Below are 25,820 nucleotides of genomic sequence, written 5' to 3' on the forward strand. Positions count from 1 at the left end.
CTGAACTGAAACTTTTTTTCTTTTTTAAGCAGGTGACTTCTTATACATAAAATAATTACATTAAAATAAAGGATTTCCCTAGATGTGATTTTACAATGCACTTTTAGCCTTGGTATGCAAAATGATTTTTTTGTGTGACATATTCTGGTTACTCAATAGTTCTCTGGTGTCCTTGGTTTTTTTTTTGTTTGTTTGTTTTTTGTTTTTTTCTTTCAAACTTAATTTCCCTCTTTGAAGATGGGAGTCATATTTCTTTTTATGTTTACTTCACAGAATTCCTATGAGAACTAAATGAGATAATAATGCAAAAAACCTTTAAAAAGTATAAACTTCTAAAAATACTATGCATTGTTTATCACGATTTTACTTGCCCTGTGTGCAAGTAACACCTTTCTGAAATCCATGCGCTAGAGATCCGGGATCAGCTAGCTGCCATGCTTATTTCCTTGTTTTTCCTTTGAAAAGAATTTGACAAATGTGTCATGGTGGACTAATAAAATGATTGGAAGGTGTTTGAATTATGCAGAAACCAAATCATTGTTAATAAGACTTTTCATGGTGCTTTGGCTGCAATTCACAAAACCCTAGTTGGTTAACGTGAGAGAAAGTGAAATGCATTGAAGGAAGAAAGGAAGACCTTGGCTAGGACAAGGCAAGAGCAAATATAGCCCCAAAGGGCGAGGGAGTGAGGAGAAACTCATCTCCTGTTGCGTTTTCATCCATCAGCTCTCCCCGCCTCCTCCATTTGTGCCACTTAGCTTATGAGTCAAAGTTCTGATGGAGTCTAATAGGCTTAACTGGGTTTGCCTGTCTACATCTTGTCTCTGGGCAGACAATGAATATTAATGACACTCTCTTCAAGAACGCAAGAAGAAACTGTCATTTGGAAGGTTGTTACTAGATCTGAGAGTACATACCAAATATCTAAAACAACAAGGAGTGTCTACCAGTACAATAGGGTCGTAGGGCCTGCTGCAGAGTCAATCTGAATAGATTAGGTTCCTTGCCAAAGTTTCCAAAGAGTGGAGGGTATTTTTAATTGATTTTAAACAAACATGTATTACTTCTAATAACAGCTAAGAAATTCTAATATTTAGAAATACTTTGAAGCCGTATATGTAAAGAATAAAGTATGAAAAATACATTAACACACACTTTCTTTTTTTTAGCTATATTTCCTTTATAATTGCACTGGTCTGACACTTTTTATAAATTTGTGGGATAGTGTTTCTCTCCTTGTCTCTGAAATGATTTGTCTGGATCTCAAACAGCTAATAACCTTGGGTATTTGGTTTTACTCTTAAAATAATTGTGATTCTCATCCTAATTAGGCTAAATGTCTACTTTTGATACTAATCAGTATCTATCAAAATACCTAATATACTTATTTTCTAACAGTTCTGTTCTATTTTTAATGAAGTCTGCTAAAATATTTCTCCATATGTTATTTAATTATCTCTATAAGAAAATGCAATAGAATTCTAAAACAATTATCTGTCTTAAGAACCACAATTTATTCACTTCTATGTAAATACTTAGCAAGCAACACAGGCATTGTGAAGATACCAGTAAACAGTACTAACACATATGAAACTTCTCTCCATGGGAGGAAGTAGGAGTATTCTCAACAAAATGATGCTATGAGAAGTATCTAGAAGGAATACTTAAATCTGATCCCCAAAATTGGGGAATGGTTGTCAAATTAGGTAGGCTGTAGTACAATATAGTTTTATTTTGTCTAGTTTCATTGAGATATAACTGACATAAAACATTGTACAAATTTCAGGTTTAAAAGGATTCTGGGACCCAGTTTCAGTGTATGGTGGGATCACAAAAAGAGTCGGACATGACTTAGCAACTACACAAACAAGAAAAATCACCTATGAGTGCTTAAAGATGGGAAAAACTTTGGAAAGATGCAGCCAATTGTTAAAATCATCTAGGATCTAAATGTTATTTAACATAAGCCTAATATGTTTAATGTCAACTGAAAATAATGTGATTTTATGTTAGTGGCTCTGATTGCCTTGGAAATACCAAGAAAGATTCAAGGTAAGTATTTCTTTAAATGACATCATGATTAGTATGGTTAAGTACTCTTATGCCTTTTCTGAAAAAGGTGTAAGCATGAATTTTCCCCCATAATTTAATCCACAGATTTTAAATGTGTATCATAATTATTCAGTTCAGTTTAGTTGCTCAGTCGTGTCCAACTCTTTGCGACCCAATGGACTGCAGCATGCCAGGCCTCCCTGTCGATCACCGACTGCCAGAGATTACTCAAATTCATGTCCATCCAATCGGTGATGCCATCCAACCATCTCATCCTCTGTTGTCCCCTTCTCCTCCCACCTTCAATTTTTCCCAGCATCAGGGTCTTTTCCAATGAGTCAGCTGTTCGCATCAGATGGCCAAAGTATTGGCACTTCAACTCCATCATCAGTCCTTCCAATTGAATATTCAGGACTGATTTCCTTTAGGATGGGCTGGTTGGATCTCCTTGCAGTCCAAGAGACTTGCAAGAGTCTTTTCCAACACCACAGTTCAAAAGCATCAATTCTTCGGCACTCAGCTTTCTTTATAGTCCAACTCTCACATCCATACATGACTAATGGAAAAACCATAGCCTTGACTAGACGGACTCTTGTTGGCAAAGCAATGTCTCTGCTTTTTAATATGCTGTCTAGGTTGGTCACAGCTTTTCTTCAAGGAGTAAGCGTCTTTTAATTTCATGGCTTCAGTCACCATCTGCAGTGATTGTGGAGCCCAAAAAAATAAAGTCTGTCACTGTTTCCAGTTTCCCCATCTATTTGTCATGAAGTGATGGGACCAGATGCCTTGATTTTAGTTTTCTGAATGTTGAGCTTTAAGCCAAGTTTTTCACTCTCCTCTTTCACTTTTGTCAAGAGCCTCTTTAGTTCTTCACTTTCTGCCATAAGGGTGGTTTCATCTGCATATCTGAGATTATTGATATTTCTCCCGGCAATCTTGATTTCAGCTTGTGCTTCATCCAGCCCAGTGTTTCTCATGATGTACTATGCATATAAGTTAAATAAGCAGGGTGACAATATAGAGCCTTGAAGTACTCCTTTCCTAATTTGGAACCAGTCTGTTTTTCCATGCCAAGTTCTAACTGTTGCTTCCTGACCTGCATACAGATTTCTCAAGAGGCAGGTCAGGTGGTTTGGTATGCCCATCTCTGAAGAATTTTCCAGTTTGTTCTGACCCACACAGTCAAAGGCTTTGGCATAGTCAATAAAGCAGAAATAGATGTTTTTCTGGAACTCTCTTGCTTTTTCGATGATCCAGCGGATGTTGACAATTTGAGATTCAACATCTGGTAGTTCATGGTTCACATATTGTTGAAGCCTGGCTTGCAGAATTTGGGGCATTACTTTACTAGCATGTGAGATGAGTGCAATTGTGAGGTAGTTTGAGCATTCTTTGGCATTGCCTTTCTTTGGGATCGAAATGAAAAGTGACCTTTTCCAGTCCTGTGGCCACTGCTGAGTTTTCCAAATTTGCTGGCATATTGAGTGCAGCACACTCACAGAATCATCTCTTAGGATTTGAAACAGCTCAACTGGAATTCCATCACCTCCACTAGCTTTGTTTGCAGTGATGCTTCCTAAGGCCCACTTGACTTCACATTCCAGGATGTCTGGCTCTAGGTGAGTGATCACACCATCGTGATTATCTGGGTCATGAAAATCTTTTTTGTGTAGTTCTTGTGTGTATTGTTGCCACCTCTTCTTAATATCTTCTGCTTCTGTGTATGATAATAGACTCAGCAATAAGCAAAAATTTGAAAAACCTATGTTCTACTCCTTCTTTAAATTACTACTAATTCACTCTATGGCTTTAAATGCCTAATGTAGTATTTTTCAAGTTTCAGTATTTAATATGTAAATTTGGAAATATTTATTGTACTTAGCTTCTGTTAACCTCACAATAGTGGATAAGCAAATTTTTTTTAATGATAAAGGACATCATAAAGTGAAGTGTTTCCCAGGGTGATATTAAATGCTTAATCACAAAGAGGGCAAAGTGGTGATATTTGCTTACTGAATGGTGCTCATTCACTGTGGCTTGAAATTAGGGATGTCTTCACATTGATTAAATTTGTAAGAAACTGGATTAGTATGATTTTTCATATATATTTACCAGGATGCTAATTTACTGATTCATTCTTAAAAATATATGATGCTCTTCTCCTCTAGGGAAAAAAAAAAGAGTTGCTTAGTGAACTTCAAATTGAGAAAAGGAGTTGTTTGATCCAACAGGATCCATCTGTAACACTTAGATATAATTTTAAATAAGAAGCCCAAGATACCTTTGAGTAGAAGCTAGTGTTATTACTGAAAAATCTCTTCCTAAAACTCATATTCACTGCTTTGTTACTGGCAAGAATTGTTAACACCATTTGTTCTCACCAAAATAATTCATAAAGTATTGCACCTGACAAATTCTCTTATTGGTTTGCTCCAGTTCAATGGGGTCAACCAATGAATTGGGGTCAACCTTATTCATTGGGGTTCATATTCTCCCAGCCTCTTAACTTCCTGTTTCAGCTCTTTCCCTTATGTGACTTAATAGGATCTTTTGGCAACAATCCTACTTCTTGCTAATAGGAGCTCCTAACTTTGTCATTTCAATCCCTTGCCTCCATTTGCCTTAATACTTATCACATTGGTCATAAATGACAGACAATTTCTTTCAGCATCTACCTATATCTACATCTACTAACTTTGTGTAAGATTGTTCTAGGATCACATGCCAATTATTTAGCTATAGTTGAAAAGTTTATTGATCCAGTTCTGAATTCAATGTTGAAAAGTAGAAAATAGCATCTACTTTTTGTTGTAGAATTTACAACATTCTACTTAAGAATAGAATCTTAAGAAGAATGTTGAGTGTTTCAATGATGTTGCTAAAGAGAGTATGGGATAACCATTAAATCTGTTATCCACATCAGGAAATTTTGAGGATAAACAAAGTTTTCAATAATTATGCTGTGAAAACAGACCTAAACCTAGTGTGTCCAAGACCAACTAGGACATACAGTTACTCAATAATTCAACATTTCAGAGGGGAATCTTCAAGGCAATACCTAGTTTAAACTGACACATCATAGCTACCATGAGATGATGCTATGCTGTGCTTAGTTGCTCAGTCGTGTCTGACTCTTTGTGACCCCATGGACTGTAGCCCACGAGGCTCCTCGGTCCATGAGGATTCTCCAGGCAAGAGTACTGGAGTGGGTTGTCATGGCCTCCTCCAGGGGGTCTCCCCAACCCAGGGATCAAACCCAGGTCTCCCACATTGCAGGTGGATTCTTTACCATCCGAGTCGTCAGGGGAGCCTACAAGATGATTAGCTGTGCCTGAACTACATTCCATGGGTATGGGAAAGAGATCGAGAGTAAAGCCATCCAATAGCCTTCAAATGTTTTGTCTTTTAGTATTAAGATGAAAACGCTGTATCCACTGCTGTGAGCATAGCAGATGGTCCTGTGAACACTTCACTGATCTAGGAAATAAGCACCTGGGCTCCAGATGACATGGATGGTCAATTGAGCAGCTTTGCCAGCAGAAAGTGAGCCATGGAGCCAGATGGGCATCTTGACAATTAGCACCCATAAAATAAACTGGCAAGGGTCTCTCCTACAGGACCTTGACAGAACTTCAGCATCCTTCAGAAACTGGACCATCTTAACACCCAAGTGAACTATCAGGATTATATTTAATTTGTCCTAACGTTCATGACGTTTTGTATAGACTATTAATACACCTCTTCTTGCATTTTGCCACTTACTAAATGTCTTTCCGTCTGAAATGTACTAGAGAGATTTCATAGTGGAGTATCAGACAATGAAAACTATAACATTTCACTTTGTGTATTTAGTTTCTCTAATAAAAGCTTGTATAGTGTATATTTAAGCATAAATTCCCTCTGTATGGGACTTGTAGAGTTTTCCTCAGTGTCCCACAGCTCCACGATGTCAGTCACCAGAAAGCAAGCCCAAGATCCTAGACCTTAGAGAGAGAGAGTGGCAGAAAGGGAGATATCACTGGCAAAACAGATTATCTTAATGTAGTTGGATTTTTCAATATTAGTGAAAATTATTTGGAATTTAGTCAACCACACTATCAGCTCTATATCTTAAATGTTACTCTGTGCCTATGATCTCAAATCTCCTCCAAGCGCTGAGATTTCAGAGGGACAAGGTCATGGGGTATGAGCATTTTTACTTGTACATGCATTTTCATGAGCTTGTAATGCTATTATAAGCATACAAATATAAAATTTCATTACACTATTGACAAAGTGCAATGATGGAGGAATCATTTTATTCTATCTAGTTTAATTTGAGCAAAACAACCTTAAAATATATGGTCATTCCAATCTTGTTAGTCCAATTAAGGAAAATTTTAGATAAAAGTTTAAAAATAAATTGGTCTATATTTGAAACCAAAGAGAACATAAGGAAATGATCCCATTTTTTTTTTAATTTTATATTTTTTTTAATTGAAGGGTAATCAAAAAAGCACCTACCATGTGCTGGACTGTTGTGAGACAGTTGATGTGCAGTGTCTCATTAATCCATAGAACAACCCTGAAAGATGCATATATTATCCCCGTTTTATAGCTAAAGAAATTGTCTTACTATGTTTAATTAACTTGCTTCCTGTCATATAATCAGGAAACAAAAAAATCAAACAAATACAGGTTTAACTTTAACCCCTATAACTTTCAACTACACAAGGAGATCCATCATGCCAAAGCTTTAGTTTCAAAAATGAGAGCATTAACATCAACCCAGGTTAGATGATCAGCTTAAGGTCACATAGCAAGCATTTACTGTCAACTCACCTGACCCTCTATCTACAGAAACAATTTATCTGCACGAATGACATTCAATCTTGGCCTAAGTAATTTTATGAATCAATTGTATTAATGGCATGATACATGTCAATATTTGAGCACTATGGCTTAAACATAGGGAAATCCCCCATGGCTCAATGATAAAGAACCCGCTTGCTATGCAGGAGACACAGGAGAAGGGGATTTGATCCCTTGGTCGGGAAGATATCCTGGAGGCGGGCACAGCAACCTACTACAGTATTCTTGTCTGAAAAATCCCATGGACAGAAGAGCCTGGCAGGCTACAGCCTCTAGGGTCAGAGAGTCAGACACGACTGAAGAGACTCAGCACACAAGACGGCACAGGGCTTAAATATAGCTTACTCATTAACTTTTCATTTCCTTCCTGTATAAAGTCTTTGGTGATTATGTGTTTAGAAAAGTGTTATCCGTCATTGCCTCACACACTGGAAACCACTACATGGTAACATTTATTATAATGTTGTATGTTTTACCTCCGTGTGCTGCGCTTAGTCACTCAGTCATGTCCGACTCTTTGTGAACCCATGAACTTTAGCTGGCCGGGCTCCTCTGTCCATGGAGAATCTCCAGGCAAAAATACTGGAGTGGGTTGCCATGCCCTCCTCCAGGGATTGAATCCCTTCCCCACCCAGGTATTGAACTCAGATCTCCCATATTGCAGGCGGATTCTTTACAGTCTGAACCACCAGGGTAGCCTATCTTATCTTTGGTCTTATCTAATATACTAATTCTAGATGTTATAGAGAATTCCTGAATTTTTCAGCAGGAATAGATCACTGATAGTTGATCACTGACCAACTCCTTTGGTCATCATGGTGTCTTAAAGCTGTTCTTAGTTTAGATATCAATCTCGCTATTATCATAGAATTTTAATATTCTATTAAATTATTTCTATTAATATTCTATTAATTATTTCCTGGATAGCCTCATTTCATTGAAAAAATCTTATAACTGTTGAATTGGCTTGGTCACATAGAAAATAAAATTGCATCTTGTACAGCTCATTGATCTCCCTTTTATTTTCATAACCATCATATTAATGATACTAAACATTTTCTACTTCCAATAATAATCACAGAACTGTGGAACTTTGAGAGATCTCAGAGAGCAACAAGCCCTAACTTTTCATGCTGTAGTGAAGGAAACAAAGGTCAAAAGGGTTAAGTGGTCTGCTCACATCTCTGGAACCCAGATCTCTGGGCTTCTCTTCCTTGGTACTTTCCACTGGAATTTATTTACTTACAAGATCAGAGATTCCTTATAATTCTGAAACAAGGCCATAAACTGCAATGCTGCACTTTCTGAAAATTCATTGCAAATCATACTACCATTTCAAAAGCAATTATAATCCTCGCTTCAATGTTGCAAGGTTAAGGTCTTCCCGGTCTCTGAATATCTGTTGACATCTGAAAAAAAAACACTTCCAGTGATAGCATCTAAAGTGATAGTTGCTTTATTCTCAGTCCTTGAAATAGCTTAGCAGGTCAAAAAAAAAAAAAAAAAAAAGTTTGACTTTTCTAAAGTGAAAGGACACCAGTTTGCAACTTGACTGTGCAAGACCAAAATCAAGCCTCATATTCACAGCCTCAGAAGATTACACTACACGGAACAATGAACAGACATTGCAAAACATTGTGGTGATTATTTTTGGCTATCTTCTGTGAGGGTCAGTGTCTTCTTTAAACAATATTTCAAGAAATATCTTGGTAAAAATAAGTTATTTAATATACGGCATTTAAATATTATCAGTTTCCAGACAGTTTTTCCCTTGCTAACACACAAACTGTTCCAAACTAGCAAACATCAGCCTTCTGAAGCTTATACAGTCCCTCCCTTTTCTATTATTTCTACTACAAGCGGCTGTGTCATCTGAGGAACTCTTTTCTGAATAGTAAATAGTCCACCTTACCCATTTTTTATAGATTTTTACTCTCTTTAGTTTTAAGGCACGGACATGTACGTATGATGGAATTAAAATTATTGAGCAACATAAAGATTTCTAAAACTGAGAATTATTTTAGTTGGTTGTGATAGTTTTACTTTAAAAGCATGTGAATGAACTATGCTGAAGTGGATCCACCAGCCCTGGTTCCGCATTCAGAACTCCACAGCACCAACTGATGTTTTGGCTGCAAATCCTTCAAAGACTCTGAGTAAAAATTACCTTGCTAAGCCTCTTCCAATTCCTTCCAATTTCAGTTACCACAGAAACTTCAAGATAATGAAATATTTGCTGTTTTAAACAGCTAGATTTATGCACAATTTAAGAGACAATTTATGCAATAGCCTATTGTGAGTATATAGTGTGTTATGGATTGAATTGAGTCCCCACCAAAATTCACATATTGAAGCCTTAACCAGCAATGTGACCGTTTGGGGAGATAGAGCTTCTAAGGAGGTAAGTGGTGAGGTCACAGGGTGACCTGATAGACTGATGTCCGTTTAGGAAGAGGAAGAAACCCCAGAACTCACTCACTGGAACTGACTCTGTCTGCAGGCACACCGAGAAAAGGCCACGTGACAACACCGTGAGAAGGCGACCCCTGCCCAGCAAGGAGAGAGGTCTCAGCAGAAACCGAGGCTGCTGGAACTTGATCTTGAACTTCCAAAATGATGAGAAAAGAAGTTGCTTTTGTTGTTTAAGTGACCCTGTCTGCGGTATCTTGTTATGGTACGGCAACCCAAGCTGACTAGTACAGAGCCATTCTGTAATCAAGCTCACAGTGACCTGTCACCAAATTTAGTGATGTATTTGTCTCTAATGCCAACAGAACTAAATTTATCTGATGTTTGAAGCTATCAGTGCCCTTCACACTCCCCTTGATTATTTAAAAATCTTTCCGTATTTCCATTCTGTTTCTATGCCTGGTCTAGTGTAGCTTTCCTATAGAAAGGGAGAGAATGAAGGCAAGAAGGAAGGAAAAAACTAGAAAGCCCTTGTTTGTTGTGTGTTGGAAAAGCGCTGTGATCTACTCTTATGTTGGACTATTATATGCTTATAAGAGTTTGAGTTCCTTCAGAGGGGAGACTAGGCCTTATTTCCTTTTTCATAGTACTTTTTGGAAAGAAGACACATAACAGACAATATGAATTTATGGAAGTTAGTAAAATTTACCCTAGACTTCCTAATTTTGATAAAATGGAAAATTCAAAACTAATTTTAAAATATGGAAAAATTTTAAAATTTCAGACATAAAATTATGTAAAATATTTTCCTTATTTTATCATTGATTGATTTTATATTTTTATGCATTTGCTATATGCAAAGCTTTCATTGATTTAATTATTAATTTCATTAAAGATTTTAAGCCAAAAAGAAACAGGATTTGGGTTACATTGGTGAGTACTGATCTTTTTACAAGATAAATCCTACTACATCATCATCCTGCTTAGAATCCTTCAATGGATTATCACTTTACTTAGAATGAGTTACAAACTCTTTCAGTTGGTTTATGTATGCCCATATGACCCGACCCCTGCCTACTTGTTTGACCTCATTTCAAATAACTCCTTATTATCCACTGTAAGGCCATACCAGCCAATTTATTTTCTTCAGACAAGTCAATCTGCATCCTAAACTTGTTCTTCCTCCTCATCTTTCTCCTTCTCTGTCATTTAAGTTCAAGATTAAACGTCATCTCTTTAAGAGAACTCTTCAGATGCCACAGTTTCACAGAGCCACCCTCCCTCTTTTACATGACCATATTCCCATGCCGTTCAAAGTGCTTATTACAACTGAGTATTGTATCCACTTGTTTATTACTTGTCTTTCCCTACTTAAGTGCAAGTTCCAGCCTAGTAGAGAACTTAACTGTTGTGTTTACTGCTGGATCTCTAGAGCTCAAAATGAGTGTTCATAGTTACTGCTCAATAACTATTTAACTGCTCAATAACTGTTTAATGGATGAATGAATAATGAATACATGGGCAGATGATAAGTGAGAGAACTCAAGCATGATTCCTAAAGTTTTGATTTGAGCCAATGGATGGAAAGTGATATCATTTAGGGAGACTGAACACTGAAGGAGGAAAAAAGTTAGGAGTGGTTTAAGATGAAGAATTTTGATTAACTCACATTGAATTTCATAGTGTTATTATTATAATTTTCAAGTTCAAATATCAAGTTGTTAGGTAGTTACTAACTCTGGATATCAATGGTAAACTCAATGATAGTATTAAAGAAACAAATATCCAAACACTTTCAATAATAACAACAATCATAATAATTAACAAATCATATACATTTGTGTGTGTGTGTGTATATGAATGAGACTGGGATTACTCAAATTGTAGAGAAATAACAAAAAAAGGCAAAAAGTAAAGAGGAAAATTAGGTAGAAACAAAACCAGAGAATAAGTTTCCATGCCAGATATTCCTACAAGCTGCAGAAAAGGAGAATAAGAAGACATCAACCAGATTTTCAAAATAGAGGTAGGTAAGAGGTGACCCCCTTAAAAGCAATCTCTGTTTAGGTGTGAAGTGTGTGAAAAACCAGGAGGAAAGCATTAAGGAGAGAGAAGAAAGTGGAGGAGCCCAGAATGAGACATTTTTTTCAAGAACGTTTTACCTAATGTGAGCGTAGTTTCCAAGATGAAAAGGAGTGGGTTGGGGGAATTTTTTTAATAGAAAGTGTAGAATATGTCTCATGCTGATAAAATCATAATGCTGAAGTCATTATACTAGGAGCTCCTTGAGATCAAATTACAAACTAGGAAAATATCAGAATACAAATCACATCTATATTATAAATTCACAAGCTCACCTTAAGCTTCCAGAAGTATGTAGCTGTACCTTCTTTCCCAACCCCCCCTCAACACACACTGGCTTCTGGATAAAAAGATTTAATTTAAAAATAAATAACTCGTGAGCACATTTTTTTTAAAGACCTACTGCTGGCCTCATTTAATTCTTTCTAGGTTATGGCATGTTGTGATGATTAAATATTAAATAAGAACAGCAGCACAAAAATGAATGTGAGTGTGATTTCCAATCTTTTTCCCACAGATAGTTCAAGGTAAACATTTCAAGTTGGAGTTGCATTTGTTTCTTTTCTAGAGCACAACAATATTGTCAACTTACTAAAATCAAAGAAACTAAAAGAGAGAAAAGTGGTGATTAAAGAAGAAATGATATTGCTCTTATCTTGTCAGCATTTGTGGCTTAATTGTACAATGCTGAGTCCCTTAAAGATCAGAGAAAGTGACTTGCTTTATTTAGCAAACAGCGAGGCTCGGGGTGGGGCTTCCATGGTGGCTCAGCGGTAAACAATTTGCCTGCAAGGCAGGCAACGCAGAAGATAGGGGTTTGATCCCTGGTTTGGAAAGATTCCGTGTGTTCTTGCTGGGAAGATCCCATGAACAGAGGAGCCTAAGGAGTTATGGTCCATGGGGTCGCAAAGCGTCAGACGTGACTGAAGCGACTAAGCATGCACAAGCCTTGTCGGGGACAAGTGATAACCTATAGTTCCCAGGAAATAACAGCTGTAGGACATGTCAGATTCAGACGATGCCAATACATCTACCCCCAAAAATCTCAGCAAAGTTGGCAACTGCAAGTACTATGTAGGCACTATATTTTTGAATGGAAGCCAGAAAAACATATTCCGGGAAATATATTGTAAATGCTGCTGCTAAGTCGCTCCAGTCGTGTCCGACTCTGTGCGACCCCATAGATGGCAGCCCACCAGGCTCCCCCATCCCTGGGATTCTCCAGGCAAGAACACTGGAGTGGGTTGCCATTTCCTTCTCCAATGCATGAAAGTAAAAAGTGAAAGTGAAGTCGCTTCAGTCGTGTACGACTCTTTGCAACCAGCCCACCAGGCTCCTCCATCCATGGGATTTTCCAGACAGGAGTATTGGAGTGGGTTGCCATTGCCTTTTCCTATATTGTAAATAGATTTTGTTATTGTTGTCTAATGCCCCAGTTTTATCTAGGACAGAAATATGTTTGTACACATAGTGGTAAGGAAATTAATAGATACTTTTCTTACTTAAATTGCCCATTGAAGGAGGTATCATGTAGAATAAAACTTGAAGAACTAGGTTAACCATAATGTATTATTCAGAACCTTGGCTCAGCATTCTAAGTCTAAAACAAGAAGTTAATAGCAAAAGTTAGTTGATATCTTCCTAAAACAAATCAAGAATGGTAATGTGGGTGATGCTTGTCAGCCCAAAGGCAGATTGGTGCTTAAAATTTGTTGCCAGTACTTCAGCACCTACATTGGTTATCCTGATGTCATTGCCACCAGCGTATGTCTATTTACACCATTGTGCCAATGTACCATGTGTCTACCCTGTGCTTTTGCAATAAATTGCTCTATTTCCTGAAGCAACCATTACATAGCAAATGATTGCTCAATATATCACTAAAGCCCAAAGAAATAATATGCATGCAACTCAAAGCCATCTGCTATTCCAAATGCTGTCTATTGAATAAATAAGTGTTGATTTAATCTGTGGACATTTATAAACTGGTCAAGTGAAGGAAAGCAGTGCTGCCTAGAAAAACTGAATTTTCACGGATTGCTATGGATTATTCATAAAGTGGTACAAAACTCAGAGCATTTTGAAGTCATGTTTCAGTCATTGTTGTATATCTAGGTCAATAAATATTGGTTGCATGAGATATGTAAGAGGTGCCATCTGTCTGTAAAACCGAAAGTATGGATGACAATTGTCGATAAAAGCAACAATAATACTCACTATCATATACTGAGGGCCTTGACACTATACTAAGAAATGTAATTTTTTAAATTTAATCTTCAAAGTGACATTAGGGAGAAGATATTGTTATTATCCACATTCTGGAGAAGAGACTTAGAGAAAGTAAGTAATGTGTCCAAGAGACAGTAAGTGGCAGAGTGACCATAGGAAAGAATATTGGCTAAATTAAGTATCAATAAGCATAAAAATTATGCTCACTTGAAATTTCTGGAAAAAATATGGGGTGAAAATTAATAATTTTCCTATAGGATTTTTTTGTTGTTGTTTTGTTTTTTTAGTGAGAAGAGAATAGCAAGTGAAAGCAAGTGTTTTGGTCAATTATTCATAGCTGAAAAAAACATTCTGTCCAATTTTTAGTGATACTGTCCATATATTCTAGATTTATTTTTAATATTTTCTGTGGCAGAGCTTGACTGGAAATGGGTCCAGACATACATGGAGACCACAAGAAAGAAATAGGACAACAGATTAGAGAGTATTATCTAGTTGAGACCATTGGGCACTGTTGCTGACACATTGGGCATTGTTCTGAACTTAGAACAGATCAGAAACCTACCAAGTTTTCAAAGAAAATGCAACATCAAAGAAACTGCCTTTAAAATATGCCTAGGGGATCTTTGATAAATACTTAAAATAATTATTGTGACCTTAGAATATAGGAAAAAATAAGACTTCAAAAATATACATTGAACATGGCTAAGGAGGATATTGAGCAAGGAGAAGCCTTCCGCAGATCTTATCAAGAATATGGGGGAGATGAACACAGGAGCAACTCCCAGATAGCTGACTTGGTTCCCCAGCTCAGGTGAGTGGCTTTTACATAGTCTGACTGGCAGGGTTTTGTGTTACTACAGACCAGTAACTTTGGGGTTTTTCTTTTACTTCCAGAATAAGAATATTTTTGTTTTTATGCACTCCTTGTTTCACCATTAAATAATCGAGTGGTTGTTGGGAGGAGTAAACAAATATGTCTTTTTTGACAATAGGTCTGTAGACCCAAAGAAGTAATGTTTGATGCAACTATTACTCAAAGATCCTAGATTGTTGAGATGGATGTATGTTGGAGTTGATAACACTGGAAAGGCTGACTGTGTTCCAGGTAATGAAACACACAGGAGTAACACAATAGGAGTAATGGAAAATTCACTGGTGATCAGAAGGGAATGCTGGATACTAACCAATGATATTGATTTTTCTGGAGCACACATTAGAACATATGCCAACCTTCTTTGTGGTGAGACTGTGACTCTGAACTAGTTTTGGTCAATAAAATACAGGAAGAAACAAGGCACACCCACTTCCAAGGGTAAACCTAAAAATTCTAGATTCTCCTTTCTTTCTCTCCCCCTCTCTCTCCTTGTCTCTCTCTCACCACAGGCAAATGACTTCAGGAGACTGGAACCACACTACACAATACTATCCTTAAGTGACTCCTTCACAAACAGACTCCTAGGAGACCCATGCTACTCACAATAGGCTATGACACGAGGAAATTATGTATTAAAGCAGTTAATGCACTTTGATTCGAGGGAGGTTTGCTGTGGCAGCTAGTAGTATTACTCTGTCTAATATGTGACTCACACACCCATCTATGCCTTACCCAAATCCTGCTTGCTTCACTCGTGGTTACTGAATAATGCCAACTCTTTAATGTCACACAGAGAGAGGGTGTCAGACCTTAATGTCACACAATAAGGGAGAGGGTGTCAAACTATCCAAAGCAAGTTGCAGGTAAGGTAGAGTCACCCTTTTCTAGAACCTACAGTGATAGATCACTGGCATTTTTTTCCTCACTGAAAAATTTTGATAAATTCAAGTTATCCTCTCTTTTCCTAAACACACACACACACACACACACACACACACAGTGCTGTTCATTCTCTTATTCTGGTGCTAAGGGAGTAGAAATAACACCATTTATTCCTGCCGAGTTGCTCACATAGCAAGAAAAAATTCAGCCATGCAGAGACTACAAAATGACCACACCTCTGTTTGGTAATATAAAATAGCAAAGAAAAATAAGACCATAAAGTGAGTGTTATCCACTCTGTTTGAATTTGAAATTATGACTCATAAAGCAAGGCAGTTCTCTGAGTAAGCTGGAGGAACTCAGGCTGATTCCTGATACGAGTCTAATGATGAGTCAATAGCCAAGCTATTTATAACTGAGTTGGTCCCAGCAAGAGATAAGAGCCTGTACAAAACTTCATTAAAACCGGTATTTCTGCTGGCAGCTACCGTACTGAAGAAATGTTTGTGATACCATCAATGCACCAGTCCTGTGTAATAAACCAACAGATTCTATGTATTCTTTCAGCATCAGTCTATGGAATGAGAATATTAACATAGTTACATAAACTGACCTCCAATTTTGAAAGCTACTAAACCAGAATTCTCAAAGATTTTTGTCTTTGGCTAAATAAAACTGATTTCGAGTCATAAAAGGACTCTTTAATACACACAAGAAAGCTAGGCTAATTTAATGTAATGCAGTATAAATGTGAAGTTGATTATATATAGCAAAATTATGTTTCAAGGGCAAGTACATCATAAGAAACATCATAAAGAAAGAATATTGAATATTCAGTGTGGATTGCTATAGTCACACTGCAAAAATCCATTCAATAATTTGAAAATTCTAATTGGGGAAACTAGGTGAATTGGTTTGCACAACCCTAATATAGAGTGTAACACAATATGTAAACAACAGGCCTTCATTTGCATTTATAGAAAGCAACTTCAGTGTTAAGCCATTCTGTCTAATCCAGATAATTATAAGGACCATCTACACTCGGTTTACTGGACTTCCCTGGTAGCTCAGCTGGTAAAGAATCTGCCTGCAATGCAGGAGATCCCAGTTCGATTCCTGGGTGGGAAGATCCCCTGGAGAAGGGATAGGCTACCCACTGCAGTATTCTTAGGCTTCCCTGGTGTGTCAGATGGTAAAGAATCCACCTGCGATGAAGACCTCAGTTCAGTCCCTGGGGTAGGAAGACCCCCCTGGAGGAGGGCATGGCAACCCACCCCAGTATTCTTACCTGGAGAATCCCCATGGACAGAGGAGCCTGGTGGGCTACAGTCCACAGGGTCACAGAGTCAGACATGACTGAGCGACTAAGAACAGCACACTGAGTTTACTAGGCTGCTGCTTTACATGCAATATCTAGGACCCATATCATGCAGCTTGAATAAGAATTATTATGAGTGTGGCTAAAATCATTTTTTTAAGCAATCTGCACAATATCCTAAAGATGCTTAAGTTAATGAACAGGAATTGGAATAGGAATTCTCAAATTTTACAGTGCATCAGGAGAACTTGTTAAACATTGCTGCGCTCAACCATCAGAATTTCTGGTTCAATAGGTTTAAGGTAAGTTTTCAGAATCTGCACTTCTAACAAGTTCCCAATGATGCTGACACTGTTGGTCCAGGGACCACACTTTGACAGCCACTGTACTAACACATTAGATTATAAATATGTATACTGACAAAGGACCTCATTTAGACAGCATCCATTAAAAAATCTATGTGCTGGTGATTATTTTATCTTCTGAGTTATCTTCCCTGAAGATAATGGAAACATGAATCTTTGCCTGAAAATTAGAAACTTCTCTGGAAACTTCCAGTCTTAAAGTTTAAACCTTCTAGTTCAAAGTTATAGAGTTTATATGATACATAAAGATAAGGCATAGAAAGCACTTGACCTGACATACAGCTAGCATATATTAAGCTGAAAAATAACAGAAAATAAAAATACATAGTTATGCAATACTATTTACTCAGTCTCTTCAAAGTACTGAATCTTTGTTTCATCTTTATAACACTACAGAGAAGAATCTAGTGCTGACACTTGTGTGTCTTAAATAATGAGAGAGTAAGTTGCCCCCCTTCATTTTTTTCCAGTTTTTTCCAGTTGGAGAATTATCTAAGCCATCCTGAGAATAGCTTTCATGTCCTGTAGCCTAAGACTGCGCTGTCTTATCCCACTTCATTTTACAAAATGTGTAGTAGGGAAAACTTCATAGACTCCCCAAGAGTCTGTCTTTCCTTTTCAAAGCCACTGTTCTGAACTTGAAAAACGTATAATCTATATTTCAGTGAGCCCATATTTTCTTGGTCAACTATCATCTGCATCTAAGGTGAATCTCAATGCCACGCGGTAGAGTGGGCTATTCAAATGACCCATCTGAAATCCACAAATTGGCCTGATAATTTCTCCTCTATTGCTGCTCAAGGTGAATTAACTGATCTTGTCTCACAGTTGTTGCAAAGACATTAAATGACCAGCTGTTGTGGATACCACCCCCCTACTCTAAAAGCACAATTTCAAAGAAAAAGAAAAATTTTTATATAAATGAAGAGGGAAGTTTACATTTCATTCTGGGTTATTTAATGTTTTGTTGTTTGTTTTTTTTAACCTGTTGACAGAATGAAAAATTAATGGAGACGTTGATAAAGATAGGAGGCAAATAATAAAAAAGCCCATGAAAGGTTTGATGAAATACTTCTATGCCAGAAAGAGTTGAACTGGGCTTCAGAGCCTTTCTAGACTTACACTGCAAATGCACAAAGCCATCAAATTTGAATGAAGTGAATGACCTCCCCACAGGTTTGCCAAAGTAAGAACATGGCTGCCATAGGAATCTCAATACAATACAATGAAAGCATTCGGGGAAAGCATTTTCCACATTGAGAACTAAAAAGTATACTTGGCCTCTGAGTTGCAGGGAAAAAAAATTTTTTTTATCATTATAAAAAGCTTTTTAAGATTAAAGGGAATCATCTAAGATTTTATCTGTAAAGAAGGTAGAGGAGGAAGTAGGACACAAAAAATACAGCAAGTGGACAAAAATAGCAACACTGAACAAAACCAGACGGAACCTAAAGTATGAACATATTATTTATTCATTTGACAGTCTCTGGAATCAAACAAGAATTACATGTTCTGAATACATCAAATATTAGAATTTTCCAAGGATAGAAAAAAATAAAAAGAAAGAAAGTGTTGGTAGTGATCATACTACACCCTAAGATGAAACTCAAGGAATGTAGTTATTCTTACCACCTTGAACAGAATTAATTGCTCTCACTAACACCCTCCAAATTCTGGTCTCAACATTTTCTTTGTTGTACCAAATCTCACTTGCTGCACTTATCTATACTGGTCTCTAGGTTGCTCAGGAAGCAGTGATCATTTTATCAAAATTAACAAATAATGAGATTTTACATATATATGATGTTATTTAAGCCTCTCTGATTTTTGAGATACCATACAATGATCCCCATTTCCCAGATGTACAAAGGAAAGTGAAGTTATTTGACCAGGGGGCAGAGTAGTCTCTACAGTAAGAATCTGAACACCGGAATCCAAAACTCTGACTTCAGGGGGTGAATCGAACTGACTCTTGAGGAAACAGCAACAGGATTCTGAATATTTCCAGAGGTAAAGCAGGAGTGGCGGTAGTAGCCACAAGTACAACTAAACCAAACAATTGGAGGGACTTTCAGATTTGCCTAATCCTTTTGGGTAGCTGCCAAGCTATGTTAGAGAAGAGAAGGCAAGTGAAGAGAAAGCATGCACACATCTGTACATTTCTCTCTCTCTCTCTCTTTGGAACATGTACTTCTCTTCCACATGAGTCTACAGGATTCTGGCAAGACTACAATTAAGTAGACACAGTTGCCTAGCACGTGGCAGGCTACAGTCCATAGGGTCTCAAAGAGTCAGACAAGATCAAGCAAGTAAGCAGAGCAGAGAGAGGTGGGTTATGAATAAGGAATACTTATTACTTTCTGGGGACAGTTTTGCATCTGGCACAAGAATGTCAGCTGAAAACAATGCACAACTTAAAATCTGAGAGTTATGTTTTATTCAGCAAACTTTCAGAGGACTTCAAACCAGGGACACAGTATCTCAGATAATGCTGAGCAAACTATTCCAAAGAGGCAAGGGGGATAGAAAATCAGAATATTTAGGAGCTTTTGCAAGGAAAGACCAAGTAGTGGGAACATCAAAAGATTACTGTTAATAAAAGCAAACCAAGAATCTCAAGTTAAGGAATTTGTGCATATGTGCTCAGTCATGCTGGACTCTTCGAGACCCCATGGACTCTAGCCCATTAGGTTTCTCTGGCCAGAGAATTTTCCAGGCAGGAATACTGAAGTGGGTTGCCATTTCCTCCTCCAGGTGAATTCTCCACCACTGAGCTACCTGGGAAGCTCAGGGAATTCAGCCTTTTTCTGTGTATGAGAGGGCTTCCCTGGTGGCTCAGAGGGTAAAGTGTCTGCCTGCAGTGCGGGAGACTCGGGTTCGATCCCTGGGTCAGGAAGATCCCCTGCAGGAGGAAATGGCAACCCACTCCAGTATTCTTGCCTGGAGAATCCCATGGAAGGAGGAGCCTAGTAGGCTACAGTCCATGGGGTCCCAAAGAGTTGGACACAACTGAGCGACTTCACTTTCACTTGTGTATGAGAAGATGCAAGTGTCTGGACTCTTAAATCATTTCTTTGATATGCACCTGAGCTGCCTGGGACCAGTATCCTTTGTTTTCTCATCATGAGTTTCCCCTCAGAGTGGGCAGCCTGTTTGTCCTGAGTTCCCTCAGGACTTATAGTCTGTATGTGATGCATTGATATTTGCAGCATCCTTTGTTTACTAATATTTAGTTCTCAAGAACCAAGATGGGCCAAAGATGGACTGCCTCTGGGGAGTTCTGGGAGAAAGGAAGTGGTCTTTCTCCCTTTTACTAAGATCTCAAATAAAAAATAGTGCCGTTGTAAAGGGTTACACTGAACATCTTATTTAGAATAAAGTCAACACAAAAGCAAAAATGAGAATGAGAGCACCTGATATAAAACTGAATGAAAACTGATATAAACCAAAGGGAAAAGTGAAAGTTTAAGTTGTTCAGTTGTGTCTGACTCTTCTGAGGCCCCACGGGCTATAGCCCACCAGGCTCCCCCGTCCATGGGATTCCCCAGACAAGAATACTGGAGTCGTCTGAGCAATCAAGAATACTGAAGACATTCCCTTCTCCAGAGGATCTCCCCAACCCAGGAATCGAACTCAGGTCTCCTGAGTTGCAGGGAGATTCTTTATCATCTGACCCAGCAGGGAAGCCCTAATGATTTCTTCAAACCCATGAGTGTTTGGACCCTGAATCCAGCTGTGTTCAGTCATGTCAGATCATAAACTATTTGATCAATCTCTTGAGTTTTTACCATCATTTCCATCCAAAAGTGTGTTGATGAACCTGATACCTTTGTTTTCTGAACTTAAAAATAGGATTCATATTTTTAAAAAGCAATGTTACCTAAAGGGGGTAGTAAGTATTTAGATGAAAACTGTTCTTACAACTAAAACAATTATATGGCTGACACCTACTATGCACCAAGTACTGTTTAAAGCATTTTATACAAATATCAAGTTACTTAATTCTCACAACTGTACCATCATAACACACAGTTTATACATACGGAAACTTTCTCAGGGTCACATGCATAATATGTAATTGATCATGAGATCTTTTAAGATCAGTTCCAGTTACTGTCTTGGTTCAGGTTGCCGTAGACGGTGTGGCTTAAACAACAAATATTTACGTCACATACTTCTGGACCATGAGAGGTCTAAGGTCTAAGGTCTAGGTGCTATCAGATCCAGTGTCTGGTAGGAACCCCTTTCTGGCTTAAAATTGGCTGTCTTCTTGCTGAGTCCTCACATGGAGGGCAGGTGGGGGCAGGAGAGAGACACAGAGACTGCGAAAACAAGCTTACTGGTCTGTTTTTATAAGGCCCTAATCCTCTCATTCCTGACATTGTACAGGAGACAGGGATCAAGACCATCCCCATGGAAAAGAAATGCAAAAAGGCAAATGGCTGTCTGAGGAGACCTTACAAATAGCTGTGAAAAGAAGAGAAGCGAGACGCAAAGGAGAAAAGGAAAGATATTCCCATTTGAATGCAGAGTTCCAAAGAATAGCAAGGAGAGATAAGAAAGCCCTCCTCAGTGATCAGTGCAAAGAAATAGAAGAAAACAGCAGAATGGGAAAGACTAGAGATCTCTTCAAGAAAATTAGAGATACCAAGGGAATATTTCATGCAAAGATGGGTTCGATAAAGAACAGAAATGATATGGATCTAACAAAAGCAGAAGATATTAAGAAGACGTGGCAAGAATACACAGAAGAACTGTACAAAAAAATCTTCATGATCCAGATAATCACGATGGTGTGATCACTAGAGCCAGACATCCTGGAATGTGATGTCAAAGGGCCTTAGGAGGCATCTCTACAAACAAGGCTAGTGGAGGTAATGGAATTCCTGTTGAGCTATTTCAAATCCTGAAAGATGATGCTGTGAAAGTGCTGCCCTCAGTATGCCAGCAAATTTGAGAAACTCAGCAGTGGCCACAGGACTGGAAAAGGTCAGTTTTCATTCCAATCCCAAAGAAAGGCAATCTGAAAGAATGCTCAAACTACTGCACAATTGCACTCCTCTCACACGCTAGTAAAGTAATGCTCAAAATTCTCCAAGCCAGGCTTCAGCAATATGTGAACTGTGAACTTCCAGATGTTCAAGCTGGTTTTAGAAAAGGCAGAGGAACCAGAGATCAAATTGCCAATATCTGCTGGATCACTGGAAAAGCAAGAGAGTTCCAGAAAAACATCTATTTCTGCTATATTGACTATGCCAAAGCCTTTGTGTCGATCACAATAAACTGTGGAAAATTCTGAAAGAGATGGGCATACTAGACCACCTGACCTGCCTCTTGAGAAACCTAAATGCAGGTCAGGAAGCAACAGTTAGAACTGGACATGGACCAACAGCCTGGTTCCAAATAGGAAAAGGAGTACATTAAGGCTGTATATTGTCACCCTGCTTATTTAACTTATATGCAGAATACATCATGAGAAACGCTGGGCTGGAAGAAGCACAAGCTGGAATCAAGATTGCCAGGAGAAATATCAATAACTTCAGATACACAGATGACACCACCCTTATGGCAGAAAATGAAGAGGAACTAAAAAGCCTCTTGATGAAAGTGAAAGAGGAGAGTGAAAAAGTTGGCTTAAAGCTCAACAATCAGAAAACTAAGATCATGGCATCTGGTCCCATCACTTCATGGGAAATAGATGGGGAAATAGTGGAAGCAGTGTCAGACTTTATTTCGGGGGGCTCCAAAATCACTGCAGATGGTGATTGCAGCCATGAAATTAAAAGATGCTTACTTGGAAGGAAAGTTGTGACCAACCTAGATAGCATATTAAAAAGCAGAGACATTATTTTGCAAACAAAGGTCCATCTAGTCAAGGCTATGGTTTTTCAAGTAGTCATGTATGGATGTGAGAGTTGGACTATAAAGAAAGCTGAGTGCCGAAGAATTGATGTTTTGAACTGTGGTGTTGGAGAAGACTCTTGAGAATCTCTTGGACTGCAAGGAGATCCAACCAGTCCATCCTGAAGGAGATCAGCCCTGGGTGTTCATTGGAAGGACTGATGCTGAAGCTGAAACTCCAGTACTTTGGCCACCTCATGTGAAGAATTGACTCGCTGGAAAAGTCCCTGTTGCTGGGAGGGATTGGGGGCAGGAGGAGAAGGGGACAACAGAGGATGAGATGGCTGGATGCCATCACCAACTCGATGGACATGAGTTTGAATAAGTTCTGGGAGTTGGTGGGTGGTGGACAGGGAGGCCTGGCGTGCTGTGATTCATGGGGTCACAACGAGTCGGACACGACTGAGCAACTGAACTGAACTGAACTGAATCCTATCATGAGGACTAGACCCTCATCTAAACTCAGTTACTTCCAAAAAACCCCACCTCCTAATATCATCATTTGGTGGTTGGGGCTTCAACATATGTATTTAGGGCACGTACATATTCAGTTCATAACAACACACCAGTTCTCATCTTCAAGGGTAGCCCAGATGAGAGGAATGCATATGGTCTTGTATGAATTTCCAAACTTTCTCACACTCTTTTTATTATATGGGTTGTATATACTATGGATGCTCCATCATTCTAGGGCTTGGGTGACAGAAGTGTAAGTGACCAATGTTACAAATAACCCAGAATTATGGAGGAAAAAGGATGAACTCTCAGCCATCTGTCTATATTTATTGGCATTATAGACAAAATTACTTCTGCAACTGAGAAGAAGATTATAGAGAAATATACAAATTTGGAGTCTAGCAATAGCCTGAGAGTGTCCCATTTGCAAATAAACATATGTCTGAAATGGACCAATTAGCACTTCCTAAAATGCAGGCCAGATCTTGCAGATATTTTAAGTATTCATTATGTTAAATCATTTTAAAAAAAGATACTTAAGGGACTTTCAATCAAGAATTAAAATATTTCATAAGGAAAATGTATATATTTAATGAGAATATATCAAATTTGAAAACTGAAAACTATGGTCATGCATTAAATTATTTAAAGGGAAATATTTTGATGAAGACAATGTAACTTTAGATGTTGTTTAGATAGATATTGAAATATGATGAGGATAGTGATGATGATGAAACATCTGCCAAAGAAAATAAGAATATTCTTTCACATCACTGATATCAAGTTATTGCCTCTTTGCAAATTTTTAGCAGAGTTCTCTCTTTGTTTTGTCTTGTTTTATCTCTTCTGACAGGTCACTAAGTGGAAAATGTCTAAAGGGACAATAAAATATGTGAGCAAGTAGTAAACACTACTATTAAGTTTTTTTAAGTTTTATATTGTCATTTTCAGTAAAGAAAATTTATCAAAATATTTAATAATTTTAACAAATACTCTACAAAAATAATAAATGCATGCTATAAAAACAATCCCTGGGATTTTAATTTAGGGAAATAGGTCTAGTTTAACTGCAAAATGCTGTTATTTATTTTCATATTTATGATACATATATAAAAATAGGATGAACTTTTGGATAACTTTTCTCAATATACAGTAGAAAGGATGTCATGGGAAAGCTAAAGTCATGTTAGACCTTTGCAGAATGACTTACATGATGATGAAGTGGCGATATGCAGGAATTCAGGAGCCTGAAGGTTGTCTTATGCTCTCTGGACAGTATTCTCATGAGGACGAATGAGATGATGTTCAGATGCACATGTCATGAGGTCATTTTATATATACATATATGTAGCCACATCAATATTTTATATATGAACCTAACAACTAACCAGAAGAAAAAGTGCCAGACACAGACTGCTACATAAATGGTACTAACTGCAGTTTTTATTGTTTTTATTTTCACTTTGTTGCTTTATTTAGTAAGAGTGCAAAGAATAAACAGCAATAAGCTTCCAGTACCTGGCTTCATCACCGTTCAGGGTTTGTGTTTTGACACAACACACAAGATGTTACAATGCAGTAGAAGAAAAGACAAATTCTGTAAACCTGCCTCCACCATTCACCATGGGTAACAAGAGAGAGGCAATTAATTTATACAGTTTCAGGTTCATCAATTTTTTTTAAAAATGATAGTTTTATTTAATATTCTTTTGTTTTTTAAGTAATAGAATTACAGTTTGAAGTAGTTCTATAAAAATAAAAAGTATTTAAGTATGACTAGTTAGTTCTAGGAGTGAAAATATTGCTCTTGTCTTTCTCTTCTAAAGCTTCCTTTTCTTTCTGTGCATTATTACGCAGTAACGTATGGTATGTATCACATCCTCCATTTGACCGGGGAAGGCGCTATGAGCAGCTCCGGGTTTACATATAAACAATTGAGATTCCATGACTACCCGGGTGTCCTTAGTGTTGAAGAACCTACCTGCCAATGCAGGAGACTTCAGAGACACAGATTCCATCCCTGGGTCAGGAAGATCCCTGGTTCCTGGAGAGTCCCCATGGACAGAGGAACCTGGTGGGTCACAATCTGCAGGGTTGCAAAGAGTGGGACACAACCAAAGCGATTTAGCACACATAGTTTAGATTCCCAGAGGACGTTAAATCTCTCTCCTGTGGCCTATATACCAAACCCCAGCTAAAGCTCCCAACTGGGTCATTTGGCAGGGGTCTCTAGTACTCTAAATCACAAGCCCGCAAAGCATGGCTACACTGATGGCCTGATCAAAGACGCAGGATGATTTCAGGCCCGATGTACTAGAGGAAAAGTGGTCCCAAAGGAAACAAGGAATGGGGGGAAGTTCAGAATTACGGGTGGAAATGATTTGTAATTATACCAACC

Source organism: Odocoileus virginianus, chromosome 24, assembly GCF_023699985.2.
Source record: "Odocoileus virginianus isolate 20LAN1187 ecotype Illinois chromosome 24, Ovbor_1.2, whole genome shotgun sequence".
In the NCBI taxonomy this organism is placed as follows: domain Eukaryota; kingdom Metazoa; phylum Chordata; class Mammalia; order Artiodactyla; family Cervidae; genus Odocoileus; species Odocoileus virginianus.